Source organism: Neophocaena asiaeorientalis, unplaced genomic scaffold (genome assembly GCF_003031525.2).
Source record: "Neophocaena asiaeorientalis asiaeorientalis breed wild unplaced genomic scaffold, Neophocaena_asiaeorientalis_V1.1 scaffold629, whole genome shotgun sequence".
Classification (NCBI taxonomy): domain Eukaryota; kingdom Metazoa; phylum Chordata; class Mammalia; order Artiodactyla; family Phocoenidae; genus Neophocaena; species Neophocaena asiaeorientalis.
In genome coordinates, this window is record NW_020175468.1 from 2,124,303 (window position 1) to 2,133,761 (window position 9,459).

The window sequence follows — 9,459 nt, forward strand, 5'->3', positions numbered from 1 at the left end:
ATGATATTGTCTACCACTGTGTAAAAAAACTACCCTCCCCTCCAAAAAACTTAGCTGCTTATAACATATTATCTTACATTTCTGAGGGTCAGGAATCTGGGAGTGGCATAGCTGGATGGTACTGGCTCAGGGTCCTCAAGAGTTTTCAGTCAGGATATCACGTGGGGCTGCTGTCACCTGAAGGCTTGCCTGGGGCTGGATGTTATACTTCCAAGATGGCGCATTCACATGGCTTTTGGTTGGAGGCCTCAGTTTCTCTTGGCAGCTAATTTCCCCCAGGGCAAGCAGTCTAAGAACAAGCAGGAAGCTAAGATGCCTTTAATGACCTAGTCTTCGAAGTTGCATACGGTCATTTTCTCTTTTTATATTCACTAGAACTGAGTCACTAAGTCCGAATCATACTCACAGGGTGTGTCAAAGAATTCGCAGACATATTTTGAAGAGAATGTCAATTTGTGTATATATTTTAAACCACCACACTAATACTATTTTTAAATGTACAGTTGAAATATAAACAGAAAAGTTCACAAGTTAAAAGTGAATAGCTTAGGGCTTCCCCGGTGGCGCAGTGGTTGAGAGTCCGCCTGACGATGCAGGGGACACAGGTTCGTGCCCCGGTCCAGGAAGATCCCACATGCCACGGGGAGCCATGGCCCGTGAGCCATGGTCACTGAGCCTGCGCATCCGGAGCCTGTGCTCCGCAACGGGAGAGGCCACAACAGTGAGAGGCCCGCATACCACACACACACAAAAAAAGTGAACAGCTCAATGAATTCATGAAGTGGACACCACCAAGATTTAGAAACTACACCTGACCAGCATTCCCTGAACCTCAATCACTACCCTTTCCTTCTACCCAAAAGGTAACCCCTATTCTTCTAATACCATTGCAATAAGGTAAGAAAAGAGAGACTATAGGATAGGAAAGGAAGAAAACTATCATTATTCTGAGATGGCATAACGGTACATATAATCAGAGAGAATCCAACAGAATCTATAAATTACTAAAAATCAGTGAGTTTAGCAAGGAAGCTGAATAAAAGGTGACGTAAAAAAATTATCTCTGTATGCCAGTGATGAAAGTTTAGAAAATGAAAAACTTTCAAAGGTGCTATTTCTAAGTAGCATAAAACTAAAAAATGTCTAGGAATCCAACAAAAGATAAGTTATGATCTGTACATCAAACTTTAAAATATTGCGAGAAGTTAAAAACCTTAACAAATGGGGAGTTATACCATATTCATGGCTTATAAGATGCCATTATAAAGACGTTACTTCTCTCCAATTGATTTATAGATTTGAAGATAGCAGGTATGAGATTTATTAATGTGGTTCTGTTTGTACCAACAAGACAGTGGGAACTGGGGGATCTAAAATCTCTCAGAGGATGAATAATTATTCTCATTTTATATAGTGCTATGGACTCTATGTGTCCCTCAAAATTCATATGTTCAAGCCCTAATCCCCAATGTGGTGGTATTTAGAGATGGGCCGTTGGGAGGTAATCAGATGAGGTCATGAGGGTGGAGCCTCATGATGGGATTAGTGCCTTTTTAAGAAGACAGTCTCTCTCCCTACCATGTGAGGATACAGCAAGAAGGCAGCCATCTGCAAACAAGGAAGCAAGCTTTTCACCAGGCACTAAATCTGCCAGCACTTTGCCCTGGGATTTCCCAGCCTCCCGAACTGTGAGAAATAAATTGTTTAAACTACCCAGTCTCTGGAATTTTGTTATAGCAACCTGAACTGAGGAAGCTACAGAGGAGGAACTAGGTCCAGAGAGGATAAATTATTTACACAAGGATACATAGTTAATGGGTAAAAGAACCAGAATTACAACATTTTATATTCCTCCTAGAGACAATGTATTCTAGGGATAACTGTAATCCCATTTTCCCCCTACATAGATATCATTTCACTGAAGTTCAAGCAGATGAACACCTAATCCCAGAATCCCATTTTGGGGATCTGTTTCCTGAGGTCACTCTTTGCACCAAGAACCACAGCAGTCAAGACTCAATTGAGGGACTTCCCTGGCAGTCCAGTGGTTAAGACTCCATGCTTCCACTGCAGGGGGCACAGGTTAGATCCCTGGTCATGGAACTAAGGTTCTGCAAGCCACACGGCGCAGCCAAAAAATAGAAAATTTTAAAAATTAAAATTAAAAAAAGGTAAACATGGTAAAAGACTCAACTGAATATCACTATCCTTGTGGCCATTTTTAGTGCCCATTTTTAGTAACCTTTAGGGCATTTTTAGTGCCCTAAAGGTTAATTGCAGTAGCTACTTGATCCCCCAAGTCACTTATTTCAGTTGGAACCTCATCACAGTCAACATGGATGCTAATATATGATTTACCATGATGCCACTGCAGAGTATGGATTACTAGCATCCCATTTTTTGGCAAAGAGCTCATCACTACGTTCAAATCCTAAAAAACAACTAAACCACCTCCAAACCCCATCTTTTGACAATCTGCTTCTTGCCAATATTGATGTCAGCCAAGATATATTCAGGAGGGCTTCCCTGGTGGCGCAGTGGTTAAGAATCTGCCTGCCAATGCAGAAGACACGGGTTCAATTCCTGGTCCGGGAAGATCCCACATGCCGCGGAGCAACTAAGCCCGTGTGCCGTAACTACTGAGCCTGTGCGCCTAGAGCCCTTGCTCTGCAACAAGAGAAGCCACAGCAATGAGAAGCCCGTGCACCACAATGAAGACCCAACGCAGCCATAAATAATTAATTAAAAAAAAAAGATATATTCAGGAGACAGAAATCACACCAGTTATTTTCACAGAGATGATTTCATATAAAGAAATGTTACTTAGGTATGAAGTGTTGGTAACCAGGTAACTGAAAAGGCAGAAAGAGAGCCCTATGCTATCATGGTCGTAGTAACTACGGGAAGCAGCTAACACCCCTGGTGCAGGAAAAACAAAGGATATAGGTTAGAATTATGAAAACTAAACACTTGGATGAGAGGCTCAGTGAAGATGAAACTCAGACCATGAGGAGGAGGGGACTGTTCAGATGGTGCAGGTGTATCTGACCTCAGAGGACCACCAGGGACTAGGACCTTCCTTGGAAGCACCCTGAAATGGTGCTGGCATCTGTGAGGGTGTGCAAGATTTGGAAAAACTGCCAACTAGATTTAGCAGCTGCTACAGGAAGGAACTGCCTCATCTGGGGTAAAGAAGCTGTGCTGGGTGATGCTGATGAGAACAAGAAACTGACAGGAAATGCAGAGAGCAAACCAGAAGAGCCCAGTCCCACTGCTTCCTCCAGGCTTCTACAGTCCCTTTGGTGCCCCCTATTGGCAGAGTCGAACACAGCCAGTTGGCAAAGAAGAAGTGCGGTTTGCAGTGTCCCAGAGTCCCAGATTCACAAGGGAGTGAATTTGAAACCAAGAGATAATAGCTTAATAACTGTGCCCACATAACTGTAGTGTGTACCAAAGACTAGCGGCTATGAGTAATCCAATTCCGTACCCCTAAGGCCCAAATGTATCTTTCAAAGCATGCTTGAATACCTGAGAGTAATTATTTTCCTGGATAGCTGGTCTGAAGGTTGTGCTGATGTTAATTCTATCCAAGTTCCATTGTGGTCTTAATGCAAATTCAATCAAAATCCCAATGAGATTATTTTTTAAAGAATTTTATCCAATTATTCTAAAGGTCTTCTGAAGAAATAAGATGAGAGAAGCGAAGTTTTTTTTTTTTCTACAGAAGAGTAATAAGATGGGTCTAAAGCCAATATATCAAAATATAAGGTAACACTAATCGTGCGGTTCTGAAGAAAGATTAAAAAGATGATAAAATGGACTTCCCTGGTGGCGCAGTGGTTAAGGCTCCGCCTGCCAAAGCGGGGGACACGGGTTCAAGCCCTGGTCAGGAAGATCCCACATGCTGCAGAGCAACTAATCCCGTGAGCCGCAACTCTAGAGCCCGTGAGCCACAACTGCTGAAGCCTGTGCACCTAAAGTCTGTGCTCCACAACAAAAGAAGCCACCGCAATGAGAAGCCCGTGCACCACAGCAAAGAGTAGCCTCCGCTCGCCGCAACTAGAGAAAGCCCACGCGCACCAATGAAGACCCAGTGTGGCCAAAAATAAAAAATATAAGTAAAGAAATTTATTTTAAAAAAAAGATAAATATTAAAATTTCATATAAAATAATATCTGACAAATATGTTGTTATAAAGCAACCAAGAATAGTGAAATTATTCAAAATATTATTGGGGGGGGTGAAAGTTTTTTCCTCCCCTGACATCAAATAGTTTTTCCACACTAACTCATTCTCTGATTCTCCAACACCAGCTAGGTGTCTAGCAACTCAATTCAATTCTGACACTAACCCTCCAGAGTTAGCCCGGACCCCGCAGGTTAAGACCTCAGATGCTGGCTGCAAATGGGGTGCCCAGTTTTCCCCCAGTGCTGCCCAGCCAACTACAAATTCAGGAGTTCCCATGATCCATGCCTCTCAGGTTCAATAATTTGTTAGAAGAACTCACAAAATTCAGGAAAGCACTTCAGTTACTATTACTGGCTTATTCTAAAGAATATAACCCAGGAAGGGCCAAAGGGGAAAGACGCATAGATAGGGCGAAGCATGGGGGAAGAGATGCAGAGCTTCCATGCCCTCTCTGGGCACGCCACCCTCCCAGCCCCTCTACATGTTCACCAACTGAGAAGCTCAACAATTCAGGGGTTTTATGAAGGTTCCATTACCTAGACATGATTGAGTCAATCACTGGTCATTGGTGATTGAACTCAATCTCCAGTCCCTCTCCCATCCCCAAGAGGCCAGAAGGTGGGGCTGACAGTCCCAACACTCTAACCACTGCTTGGTCTTTTTGGAGACCAGGCCCTCTCCTGAAGCTACCTGGAGGCCCCTCAGCCAAGAGCCATCTCACCAGAATACCAAAAACACTTATCACTGAGACATTCCAAGGAATATTGTCTTTTAGGAATTTTTAGGACCTCTGTGGCAACGAAGGGGCAAAATACACCACTTTGGCATAAGGATTATTTTGAACTGGAGGCAAATGAGAAGCAACAGATGCAAAAAGAAGCCTTCTCAGAGCTACTCTTATCTGACTAAAAGCAGAAATTTCTGAGAAATGAAGACTTTCATAAATCCCCTCTCCCAGGGCAGTTTTTAAAAGTTAATTAATTAATTTCTTGGCTGCGTTGGGTCTTCGTTGCTGTGCACGGGCTTTCTCTAGTTGCGGCAAGCAGGGGCTACTCTTCATTGCGGTTTGCGGGCTTCTCCTTGTGGTGGCTTCTCTTGTTGGGGAGCACGGGCTCTAGGCACGCAGGCTTCAGTAGTTGTGGCTCGTGGGCTCTAGAGCACAGGCCCAGTAGTTGTGGCACTCGGGCTTAGTCGCTCCACAGCATGTGGGATCTGCCCGGACCAGGGCTCGAACCCGTGTCCCCTGCATTGGCAGATGGATTTTTAACCACTGTACCACCAGGGAAGTCCCCCCAGGGCAGTTTTATGACCGTGAAGAAGATGGAAGTTGACAACAAGATGGGTCTTATCTTCCATTAGTTTTGCCTATATATATATCCTAGTCACTTTCCCACAACTTATCACCCCTAGCCTAAAACTTTTTTTTTTGTCACATTGCATCTCCACAATTTATTGTTCTTTGTTAAAAAGGTATATAAGCTCTCAGGCCTATCCACTTCTTTGGGTCTTCACTTTTCTATGAAGGCCTCCACATGCATACTTAATAATAAAACTTTTTCCCTGTTACTCTGTCTTTACCAGTCTAATTTGCCCCATACACTGAACCTAAGAGGGTAGAGGAAAAATAGGTGTGTTTTTTTCCCTCTCCTACACCAGGCATTAATGACAAAGACCAAATACTTTTTATTAAACCATAGAGTTATTGCTTAAAATATATAAAATTTAGATCCTTTTCTGATATATTACTGTAAAATAAATTCCAAATAGATCTTAGGAAAAATAGAAGAAAATTGAAATGAACTTTATTTGCGTAAGCCCTCTGGGGTAGATCTGTGAAACTCATCAAACTTCTCCCCTGAAAAGTGTTACTCCATGTTATAAATTGAATTGTGTCCCCCCAAAAATATATTTTGGTGTCCTAGCCCCTACCCCCGTATCTCAGAATGTGACTGACTGGGAAGACAGTCTTTACCAAGGTAATCAAGTTAAAATCAGGTAGGGACTTCCCTGGTGGTACAGTGGTTAAGAATCTGCCTGCCAATGCAGGGGACACGGGTTCGATCCCTGGTCTGGGAAGATCCCACATGCCGTGGAGCAGCTAAGCCGGTGCATCACAACTACTGAGCCTGCGCTCTAGAGTCGTGAGCCACAACTACTGAGCCTGCGTGCCACAACTCCTGAAGCCCGCACGCGTAGAGCCTGTGCTCCACAACAAGAGAAGCCATTGCAAGGAGAAGCCCACAAACTGCAACGAAGGGTAGCCCCTGCTTGCCGCAACTAGAGAAAGCTCGCATGCAGCAATGAAGGCCCGACGCAGCCAAAAATAAATAATTAAATAAATAAAATTTTTTTTTAAGTGAGGTAATGAGAATGGGCCTTAATCCAATATGACTGGTGTCCTTATAATAAAAGGGCAAGTTTGGACACAGACACACAGGGAGAACGCCACGTGGACATAAAGGCAGAGATTGGGGTGATGTTTGTACAAATCAAGGAACACCAAAAGTTGCTAGACAGCCACCAGAAGCTAGGAGAGAAGCCTGGAAAAGAGTCACCCATTAAATAAATAAAAAAATTTTTTTAAGTGAGGTAATGAGAATGGGCCTTAATCCAATATGACTGGTGTCCTTATAATAAAAGGGCAAGTTTGGACACAGACACACAGGGAGAACGCCACGTGGACATAAAGGCAGAGATTGGGGTGATGTTTGTACAAATCAAGGAACACCAAAAGTTGCTAGACAGCCACCAGAAGCTAGGAGAGAAGCCTGGAAAAGAGTCACCCTCACAGGCCCCGGAAGGAACCAACCTTGCCTCTACCGTGACCTTGGACTTCTGGCCTCCAGAACTGTGAGACGATCAAGGCCTACTCTTTAAGCCACCCAGTGTGTAGTATTTTGCTACAAAAGCCCCAGGAAACTAATATACTCCCCTGCCCCTGGCAGTAAGCCCTCGGTGGCAATGTTTACAAGTTAGTCAAAATTCAAGGGAAGGTAACAGAAGCTACCTTAGTTCTTTTAAGCAGAATGGGTTGAATACAAGGAAATAAAGACAGAAACTGTCAGGAAGGGTTGGAGGAGAGGACCCTGGGCTACATCTCTGGGAAAGTCTCTCAGAACAGCGCTGCCAAAGCACCCTTACAGGGTAGCTATTACCTCCTACAATCATGAAAGCAGGAACTAGGGAGCTCCCGCACCCCAGCCCACAGCATTGGCTGCAGGAGCACACAGACTTAACTGCTGGGGGAGTCAGTTTCATTAGAGGCTCAATGAGCCATAAAGCCTAGTGTTCATACCCTCTGTAGGTCCCTCCCTTTCAGTCTGGCCTAGTGACGTGCTTTAACCAGAAGAATACAGTGGAAATGATGCTAGGATGGTTCCAGACCTAAGCTTAACAAGGCCTGGCTTCTCCATTTTTGTGCCCTGGGGACCCTTGGGCTGTCATAGAACAAGTCAGGCTGCCCTGTTGGAGAGAAACTCGTGAAACAGACCCCATAGAGAGGGAGAGTCCTGCCATCCTATTTCCCAGCTGACACTTCAGCCTGATGCAGTGACCAATGCCCAACGACCACAGCAAGGCCAGTGAGTCCAACTCGACCCAGGCATGAGCAAATGCAATGGCTGGCTTTTAAGACTGTGGCAAAAGACATGGAAACAACCTAAATGTCCATCGAAAGATGAATGGATAAAGAAGATGTGGCACATATATACAATGGAATACTACTCGGCCACAACAAAGAATGAAATAATGCCATCTGCAGCAACATGGATGGACCTAGAGTCCATCCTTACTTCATACTAAGTGAAGTAAGCCAGAAAGAGAAAGACAAATACCGTATGATATCACTTATATGTGGAATCTAAAATACAACACAAATCAACACAACTGTGAAACAAAAACAGACTCACAGATACAGAGAACAGGCTTGTGGTTGCCAAGGGGGGCGGGTAGCGGAGGGAAGATTTGGGAGTTTGGGATTAGCGGATGAAAACTATTATATATAGGATGGATAAACAACAAGGTCCTGCTGTACAGCACAGGGACCTATATTCAATATCCTGTGAGAAACCAAAATGGAAAAGACTATGAAAAAGAATGCAGGGGCTTCCCTGGTGGCGCAGTGGTTGAGAGTCCGCCTGCCGATGCAGGGGACGCGGGTTCGTGCCCCGGTCCGGGAAGATCCCACATGCCGCGGAGCGGCTGGGCCCGTGAGCCATGGCCGCTGAGCCTGCGCGTCCGGAGCCTGTGCTCTGCAACGGGAGAGGCCACAACAGTGAGAGGCCCGCGTGCAGCAAAAAAAAAAAAAAGAATGCATATGTGGGGACTTCCCTGGTGGTGTAGTGGTTAAGAATCCACCTTCCAACGCAGGGGACACGGGTTTGATCCCTGGTCTGGGAAGGTCTCACATGTCGTGGAGCAACGAAGCCCGTGCACCACAACTACTGAGCCTGCTTTCTAGAGCCCGCGTGCCTCAACTACTGAAGCCCAAGCGCTCTAGGGCCTGTGCTCCTCAACAAGAGAAGCCACGGCAATGGGAAGCCTGTGCACCGCAATGAAGAGTAGCTCCCGCTTGCTGCAACTAGAGAAAGCCTGCATAGCAACAAAGACCCAACACAGACAAAAATAAATACAATTTTAAAAAATATTAGTAAATTGACATGCTGATATTCAGCCAGTAGACCATAATACGGAAAAAAAAGGAATGTATATATGTATAACTGAGTCACTTTGATATAGAGCAGAAATTAACATATTATAAATCAATGATACTTCAAATAAATAAATTGTGACAAAATACGCATAATATAAAGTTTACAACTTTAACCTTTTTTTTTTTTAATTTGGCTGCGCTGGGTCTTCGTTGCTGTGCGCAGACTTTCTGTAGTTGTGGCGAGCGGGGCTTACTCTTCGTTGCGGTGCACGGGCTTCTCCTTGCGATGGCTTCTCTTTGTTGCAGACCACAGGCTCTAGGCACGCGGGCTTCAGTAATTGTGGCGCACGGGCTTAGTTGCTCGACAGCATGTGGGATGTTCCCGGACCAGGCATCGAACCCCTATACCTTGCACTGGCAGATGGATTCTTAACCACTGCGCCACCAGGGAAGTCCCTGCCTCCCGTTTTCTTTCAAGAGTTTAATAGAGTGCGCTCTGCGGCCCCTCTCCCCCCGCCCCGATCTGTCTCTTGCTTCAACAGTGTTTAAATTCAACAGACCCAGGGACGCCCCTTTGCTCTAGCCTCCCACCAGCCTCCAACCTTTTTTCCAGTCGCAAC